The 9,154-nt window shown below is 49.7% G+C and overlaps 1 pseudogene; it reads right to left on the bottom strand.

Moving 5' to 3' along the window:
- Window positions 1-3,119: 3,119 nt before the first annotated feature.
- LOC129405075 (60S ribosomal protein L22-like) lies at window positions 3,120-4,136 on the bottom strand (annotated as a pseudogene).
- Window positions 4,137-9,154: the final 5,018 nt, after the last annotated feature.

Raw genomic sequence — 9,154 nt, 5'->3', positions numbered from 1 at the left:
AGTGTTTGAGAGGGGCACGGCCGTCACCTCCACCCTGGGACCCCCTGCAGGCAGGGCAGTTCTGGATGCCTTGGGCTGGGTGTGTGCCCATGCTGGTGGGAGCCCAGCGGCCAGGCATGTTGGCACCATGGGCCATTGCTGTCATGGCCCACTTCTGCAGCGCTGGCCTTCACTCCCCTGCAGTCAGGATGATGCAGCCAGGAGGCAAAGGAGGCCTGTGCCGGGTGGCCCAGGTGCAGCCCATGCCGCTGAGCCTCATGTGCATCTGCCCCTCAGGTGCGGCTGTTCCTGGGGAGGGAGCCCAGGGTTCCTGGTGTGGATGGCCCAGCCCTGCGGAGGTGAGTGGAGGCTCTGGGGATCCTCCGCACTGGGTGATGGGTGCGGCACGTCCTACATTCTCCCCTCAGGCCCACTGCGGGGTCGGGACATGGGTGGGAGTCGGGGCCTGGGATGGGGGTGGGGGTCGGGGCCCGGGGTGGGGGCGGGAGTCGGGGCCCGGGGTGGGGGTGGGAGCAGGGCCTCAGGGGGTGCAGCCAGCATAGCTGTGGGGGAGCCAGGGACAGGGGTGTGTGCGGCAGGTGTGTCTCCTGCTCAGCCCAGCTCCCAGGTCTGCGGGAACCTGAGGGTCCGTGGGACGCATTCCTGGAGCAGCGCGGAGTCAATGCTCGTGGGCACCCAACGGTCAGCCTGCGGCGAACCCAGGCAGAAGCTGGAGTGGGTGCGGGGGCACCTTCTCAGTGCGGGCAGTTCTGTGGTCCCAGATGGGCAATGAGGAGGGGGTTGCACATAGCCCAGGCTGTTGGCGCTGAAAGGGGAAAAGTGGGTCACAGGTTTGAATCACAGGTTCCTGTGGAGGTTTGGCGTAAAACTCAGCCCCCGGCCATGCAGAAAGACCCGATCCGAGCCAGGGAACAGGTCTGAGGAGCCTGTAGGTGAGAGGGGTGTCCCAGACACCCTGCAGGTATATGTGTGTGTCCCCAGGCTCCTGCCTCTCATGGATGAACGCTGTTGAAGCAGGGACTCCCTGCACATCCCCCTCCCTGCCTTCGCTGTCTGCTTGTTGCTCTCTGCTCAGTTCACCCCCAGGGAGCTGGGAAGTTTCCTGGGATGGAGATTGGGGGTGGTGGCATTTCTGAGGGGGTGAGAGCCCGCCCATGGGACAGATCAACTCCTTCCTGTGCTTGGGCACCCAGAAGTCATTCAGTCCATGCCAGCTTCCTCTGACCCTCTCCACCCCCTCGGGTTGTGGAGCTCTGTTGCTGGGAGCACACAGACTGGCTTTGATCCTCTTGTAAGGACACAAGGTTGGACAGTGGCCAGTGGTGACCTCTCTCTACTGTGGGTCAAACACCAGGCCATTTGGGTGCATGACACAGGGGGTGACCAGTAACCTCCTGGCTTCTCTCGAGTGATGCCCAGTGTGACTTACAGGGTCCATCCGGCCCACTTGGCCCTTTTGGGAGGGTGGAGTGCCCTTGGAGGTGGCTGTGCCATGGGCATGTAGCTCAGAGGAGTCACAACTGGGGTGGGGGCGGGGAGGGGTGCCTCAAGCTGTGGAGCCAGGCACAGATTCCCTGGGGAATCTGAACTGGGCAGAGGACGTGAGGCTGTCAGTCAGCCCCTCTACTGTGTGGTTTGGCTGGAAGTGGGGATGAATGGCCCTCCGTGGGGTGTGCAGCACAGCCAGAGGCTGAGGCTGTACAGTGGAATCCCCCAGAGCCAGCACTGACCATTCCTGCAGCGAAGCCTGGCAGGTGGTGTGGCCTCGCTAACCCTGGTGTGTGTGTGTGTGTGGGGGGGGGGGTGTCCTGGGCACCCAACATCGGGCAGTGCCATGGGGTGTGCTGCCCCCTAGTGGTTTCTGCCCCCACCGCAGCTCCGAGAGGCACATTTCTGCTCTAGGAGCCGGGAGAGGTGTGTGTGTGTGTGTGTGTGTGTGTGTGTGTGTGTGTGTGTGTGTGTGAGAGAGAGAGAGAGAGAGAGAGAGAGAGAGAGAGAGAGAGAGAGAGAAGGGGCCTTATCACTAGCCCTGGTGGGGATATAGGGGGGCACTGGCTGTGTTCAGTCACAGAAGATTTCCAGGGTAAAATCTTTCTCTGAGTGACTTAGGGGCTGCCTGGCCAGACACTGTATTTCACTGCAGAATGGGGCAGATATTTCTTTTCACCAACAAAAACAGGGTGGATGGTTGTGGGAGTATTTTCCAGTGTAAATGGAATTGTTAGTGTGGAAATAACAAGGTTATCACAGGGCTAATGTTCATGGTCCCTGTGGACAAAGTGAGGGCACCCCACCCCACTGCATTTCCCCAACTGTCCTGGTAAACTTGGTTGCCCCTTTCCCCTCCCACGTCTTGTCTGACACCGTTCTGACACTGCTGTCCCCTTTTCTCTGCACTACAGGCGCTGAGATCACCTTCTACTTCACTCTGACTTATTCCTCCCACACCATGATGGCCTCCGAGATTTCGTCTTTCTGTGTGAACACACCAAGGCTGCTGCTGCTTTTTTGGGGATCGGGTAGGTAGATCTGGTGGTGCTAGGGGTCACTCCTAACTATGCTCAGGGGCCACTTCTGGCAGGTGCTGGGGTGCTGGGGATCAAGCCCTGGTGTAAGGCTGTTCTCTGCTATGGTCCCAGGGTGCAGCTTCTGAGCACTGAGTTGTCCTTGGGTGCTGTGATGAGCATAAGGGTGTGTGCATCTTTGTTCATGAATGTTTCTGTGTGTGTGGGGGGGGGGGGCGGATCAAGAAGTGGAGTCACTGGGTTGTCCAGCAGCCCTGCTCTCTGTGGAGAAGTTTTGGTACTGAGCAGAGACATCCTGCCAGCAGCAAATGTGGCTCTTTTCCCCACATCATGCCAATACTGGTGATTTCTAGGATTTGGGGAAGTACATTGTCTCACTGCCCTGATAACAAGCAATGATGAACACTTTCTCATATGCCCACTTGCCCTCTGTTCTCTTTAAGGAAGTGTCTGTACTCCTTCCCCATTTTCACGAGTGTGTGTGTGTGTGGGGGGGTGGGGGTGGTTTTTGTTGTTATTGTTGTTGAGCTTTTTTTTTTTTTTGGTTCCCAAGTTTTATTCCAGAACTCATACAAAACATTCCAGATAAAGGAGCTAATCCTCACCCTCCTCTTCCTCCTTGTCCTGGTTGATCTGGAACTAGCACAACTCATAGCTCTCCTTGCTGTCGGCCACCATGCGCAGCCAATCACGCAGGTTATTCTTCAAATACTTTTTTGTGAGACATCTCTAATACCTTTTGGAGAAAGGCACCTCCAACGTGACAGTGATCTTGCTCTTACTCCGCTCGATGGTCAGGGCACCACCACCCAGGTTCCCCGCCTTGCTGTTTACCTTGATTCGCTTCCAAAGAAACTGCTCGAAATTCGCAGTGTCCATGATCCCATCTTCCACAGGGTGGGTGCAGTCCAGGGTGAACTTAAGAACTTGCTTCATTTTTTTGCTCCTCTTGGCCACAAGTTTTTATTTTTTATTTTTTTTAAATTGAATCACCGTGAGAACAGTTATAGAGCTTTCAGGTTTAAGTCTCAGTCATACAATGATCAAATACCCATCCTTTCACCAGTGCACATGTTCCACCACCAAGAACCCCAGTATACCTCCCTCCCAGCCCCCCACCCCCACCTGTGTGGCTGATAATTTTCACTTTAATCTCTTTACTTTGATTACATTCAATATTTAATAGAAAACTCACTATTATTATTTGCAATTAATAACAATCAGACCTGCCAAAAAGGTATCATTTGATAATATGTTTTCCATTGCTGAGAATGAGCACAGATTTGGATTTCTGGTATTTAGTAATTAAGTCCAGAGAAATTTCTCCCAGAAGTTGCATCATTGCAAGCTCGTACCTCTGTTTAGTGGGTTCTAAAAGAGGTGGTTGCCACGCCGCCACCAAAAGGAAAGACCGAGAGAGAAAAACCTTTCCCCTCCCAGGGAGACATGGGGCCGTAGCTTAGAGGCATTTCTGCAAGAAGCCGCTAGGTGCTGAAAGTAGTTAGTGGGCCTCCAGGATCATGGTCACTCAGGAACGGAGGAGCTGTTCGTGTGTGGCTGCTCGGGGTCTTGTCTGGGCGGAAAGGCCACAAGTTTTTTCACAGGTGCCATGGTGGTGGCAGAGGTAGAAAGGGTGGCAAGCACCTGTTGTTGAGTTTTTCAAGGGCTTTGTATAAAAATTGCACTTGCAGCTTGCACTTGCCTGACCTGAGTTCAATCCCCAGCATCCCTTATGGTCCCCGAGCACAGCAAGAGTAATTCCTGAGTGCAGAGCCAGGAGTAACCCCTGACCATCTCTGGGTGTGCAAAAAAAAAAAAAGATATTTTGGATTTTACTTTGATGTATTATGTGCAAAGTTTCTCTCCCCTTCAGGATTAAATATTTTTCTATTAGCTTGATTTTTTCTGCCACATAAAAACTTAATTGTCGTGTGCCATTTGTTTCTTTTTGGTGTTGCTCTATGATCAAATCACAGAGTGCATCTGAGACCCAGTTCCTGAGGAGATCTGGTCCCCCTATGTGAAGTTTCCAGATTCTATTCTAAGCTGGAAGTCTTTCATGCACCCTGCACATTCTCACATGGAGTGAGACAGGTGCAGGCTCCTTTTCCTCAGTTTCCCCAGTGACACTTGTTGAGTGCATCTCCTGGCTTCTCCATCCTGGATGCAATGCTGCTGCCTGCCACTGGCCTCAACTCTCAGTTCCACAACTGCTGTGTCTGTCACTGGAGCTCACTACTTGAAGGTTGGGCAATGGAACCCTTTTCATCTTCTTTTTTTCTCAGGATAAATTTGGCTGTCTGGGGAGCTTTATGATTACATACAAGTTTTTTGAAAAACTTGTTTAAAGCCTTCTAAGACAGTCTCCTGAAGTCCTGTGGGCACTGCCTTGAGTCTGTGCACAGTCCTTCTGAGCCTGAGACTCTCCCAGTCCAGGAATAGGAAGCCCTTTCCCATTCCCAGGAGGCATCATCTCTTCCAGAGTGAGTTCTAAATTTCAGTATGGTCATCTTTCAGATCATTTGCCAAGTTGATTTTTTTTAACTTTTTGGGTCACACCTGGCGATGACAGGGGTTAATCCTGGCTCTGCACTCAGAAATTATTCCTGGCAGTGCTGGGGAGACCACACGGGATTCTGGGGATTGAACCCGGGTTGGCCGTGCAAACCAAACTGATTCTTAAGGCATTTGCTGCCAGGCAAGCGACCTCCCTGATGTACCATCTCTCTAGTCCCAGCTTATTGTTTCTAAGTCATTTTATGGTGCAGTCTGTAAGTTTTTCTACATAAATTTTCATGCCATCCACAGTCAGTTTCATGTCTTCTTTTCCAATTTGGATCCGTTTGATTATTGTTTTCCTTACTACTACGGTAAGGAATTAGGACTCTCTTGGGTGAGAGAGGGGAATGTGGACGTCTCAGCGAGTGTCCACTGTTGACTGTGATGCTGGCTGTGGTATTGTGGATGACCATTATTGGCCTTAGGCATGTGCCTGTAGTCCTATTGTGTTGAGAATTGTCATCATGAATGGATGTTGAAACTTGTCAGAAGTTTTTCTTTGCATAACTTTATTTGATCATGTGTATGTGTGTGTGTGTGTATACTTTTTTTTGGCCACACCAGCAGGTGTCTTACTCCTGGCTCTGCTCTCAGGCATCACCCCTTGTGGGAGCTCGGGGGACCATATGTGGTACCAGGGATCGAACCCAGCTGGGCCCAGTCAAGGCCAATGCCATCCTCTCTGTCCTCTCTCTGGCCCAGCATGTATTCCCCCTTCCCTTTGTTTGACGGTGCATCACAGGAACCAGCGTGCAAGTGCTGAGCCATCCCGGATGACCCCACCTGGTCTGGCTGATCTGCTTTGCCCAGTTCCCATGGAGGAAGCTCTCTGCGTCAGGGTTCATCAGGGCTGTCAGCCTGTAACTGTCCTTTTCAAACACTGCTTGTCAGGTGATACTGGTGTCCCAGAGGCTGTTACTGTTAAGAGCTCACTGGCATCTGGGTCTGGACTGGGCTTTTGTTCTTGTGATTTTTCAATTACTGTTTCCATTTCCTCACTCATGATTGGTCTCTTCGGTTTTCTGCTTGCTCCCAAATCAGCTGTTAGAGGTTATGATTCTAAGAATTCCTTGATTTCTTCAGGGTTCACTAGCTTAATGGCCTCTAACCATTCCTGGACACCTCTTAGGAGACAGTTTTGCATTTTAGAAGTGTCTCTTGTAGTTTTTCCCTTTTCATCATTGGCCTAGTTTATTGGAGTTTTCTCTTTTGTCTTCGTGAGTCTAAGTGTTTTTCAATCCTGTGTGGTCTATGAGACACCCAGCCCGATTTCATTTATCATTTGTGCTGCGTTGTTAATTTCTGTATCATTGATTTCTGCTCTAATTTTTATTACCCACACCCCCCATCCTGAGATTCACTTGTCTCCTCTATTTCTCAAATATCGAGCTTAGTTACTGCAGTGTGTTCATGGCTCTAAGTAAGCCTGGATAGCTACACACTCCCCGTAGTACTGCTTCTGTGGTGGCTGTATTGGTCCTCATGGTTTGCCTTCCTGCTCATTTGTTTCAAAGCATCTTCTGGCTTCTTCACTGGCTTCCATCCTAACTCAGTAGTTGTTTAACCGTGCTCAGTTTCCAAATGTGGGAGCATTCAGGCCTGAGCTAATACAGCAGGTAAGATGTTTGCTTGCACTGGACCAATGTGGGTTCAATCCTGAGAATGCAACAGGGAACCCTGAACCTACCAGGAGCAATCCCTGAGTGCAGAGTCAGGAGTAAGCCCTCATGGGAAAAAAAAAAAACAACAAAAAACCCAAAGCTAGAGCTCTCTCCCTCTTCCCTCCCCTCTCTCTTTCTCCTTCCTCCCCCCACCCATCCCATCATGGCATTGTGGCAGAAGAAGCTCCTTGTCATGATTCCTACTTTGGTGACCTGATGGACACAGAAATTGAGCCCCAATACTTGATCCCTCCTGGAGAAGGTGTTGGGGGTGTTGCGGGCCCTGTTCCTGTGACTTCTTGCTTGGGCTCCTGCTTCCTTCCTGGCCATTGGAGAGCTCACAGCTCACGCGGCTGTTTCTGCCTGAGTCTCGAGCAGGTGTCTGGCCTGCAGCCACGTTGGTGCGTGTGCACTGTCCTTGGGTCCCCTCACCGGTACGGAATATTCACGCATATCTTGGCGCCACCTTTTGCTTGGCTGCTGTCCGGTCTGAAGCAAGCATGTTTTTCTTGTTTGGTTTTTCCTGTTTCTCAACATTTCCCTCAGAGCCACTCTCCATCAAAATAATTCATGTGTCTCCTGTGAGAAGAAACTTGTTTTTTTTTTTTTACAAACAAGATAGTTTTTATTTATTTATGTATTGTTTTGGGGCCTTGTCCGGTAATGCTCAGGGCTTACTTCTGGCTCCCCAATCAGGAATCACCCCTGGTGCTGCTGGAGGGCCCTGTGGGGTTCTGGAGATCAGCCAGGCTAGCTGCATGCAAGGCAAGTACCCTCCACACTGTATGGTCTCTCTGGCCCTCAAGCAAGATGGATTTTGAGCAAAATGTATTTAGAAGTTGGACTTTATCTCTGGATGCAGTGGGACTATCTGTGCCCTTAGATAACAGAGTCCTGTGCATTGATGTTTAGAGAATTTATTCATAAGAAGAAATTTGTTGCCATTTTTCTTCAGGATTAATTGCCATTTTTTCCTTCCTTTGCGATTTTTTTTTTTTTTTTTGCTTTTTGGGTCACACCCAGTGATGCTCAGGGGTTAGTCCTGGCTTTGCACTCAGGAATTGCTCCTGGCAGTGCTTGGGGGACCATATGGGATGCCGGGGATCGAACCCGGGTCGGCCGCATGCAAGGCAAACGCCCTACCTGCTATGCTATCGCTCTGGCCCCTTCCTTTGCTATTTTTAATTTTAAATAACTTTACCTTTCAAAACTCATTTTTTAAAAATTATTTTATTTATTTATTTATTTTATTTTTTATTTTTAATTAGTGAATCACCGTGAGGGTACAGTTACAGATTTATACATTTTTGTGCTCATGTTTCCCCCATACAAAGTTCAAGAACCCATCCCTTCACCAGTGCCCATTCTCCACCACGAGTAAACCCAGCATCCCTCCCACCCTCCCCAGTCACATCTCCCCCCACCCCAAACTGCCACTATGGCAGGGTATTCCCTTTCGTTCTCTCTCTCTGATTAGGTGTTGTGGTTTGCAATAAAGGTGTTGAGCGGCCATTGTGTTTAGTCTCTAGTGTACATTTGGCACGCGTCACCCCTCCCCCGCATGACCTCTGACCACATTTTACTTGGTGTTTCCTTCTCTGAGTTGCCCAGAATGAGAGACCAGCCTCCAAGCCATGAAGTCAACCTCCTAGCACTTATTTCTACTATTCTTGGGTGTTAGACTCTTAGTCTATTATTCTATATTCCACAGATGAGTGCAATCTTTCTATGTCTGTCTCTCTCTTTCTGACTCATTTCACTTAGCATGATACTTTCCATGCTGATCCACTTATACGCAAACTTCATGACCTCATTTTTTCTAACAGCTGCATAGTATTCCATTGTATAGATGTATCAAAGTTTCTTCAACCAGTCATCTGTTCTTGGGCACTCGGGTTTTTTCCAGGTTCTGGCTATTGTAAACAGTGCTGCAATGAACATATAAGTGCAGATGTCATTTCGACTATACTTTTTTGCTCCTCTGGGATATATTCCCAGAAGTGGTATTGCTGGGTCAAATGTAAGCTCAACCTCTAGTTTTTTGAGAATCGTCCATATTGTTTTCCAAAAGGGCTGAACTAGTCGGCATTCCCACCAGCAGTGTAGAAGGGTCCCTTTCTTCCCACATCCTCTCCAACAGTGGTTGCTTTTGTACTTTTGGATGTGTGCTAGTCTCTGTGGTGTGAGGTGGTATTCATGGTTGTTTTGATCTGCATCTCTCTGATGATTAGTGATGCAGAGCACTTTTTCATGTGCCTTTTGGCTATTTGTATCTCTTCCTTGGAAAAGTTTCTGTTCATTTCTTCGCCCCATTTTTTGATGGGGTTGGATGTTTTCTTCTTGTAGAGTTCAACCAGTGTTTTATATACCATTGATATCAACCCCTTATCTGATGGGTATACATCAGGG

This window comes from Sorex araneus, chromosome 5, assembly GCF_027595985.1.
Source record: "Sorex araneus isolate mSorAra2 chromosome 5, mSorAra2.pri, whole genome shotgun sequence".
Classification (NCBI taxonomy): Eukaryota; Metazoa; Chordata; class Mammalia; order Eulipotyphla; family Soricidae; genus Sorex; species Sorex araneus.
Note: the sequence above shows the minus strand (reverse complement) of the source record. Positions and strands in the feature narration are given on the sequence as shown.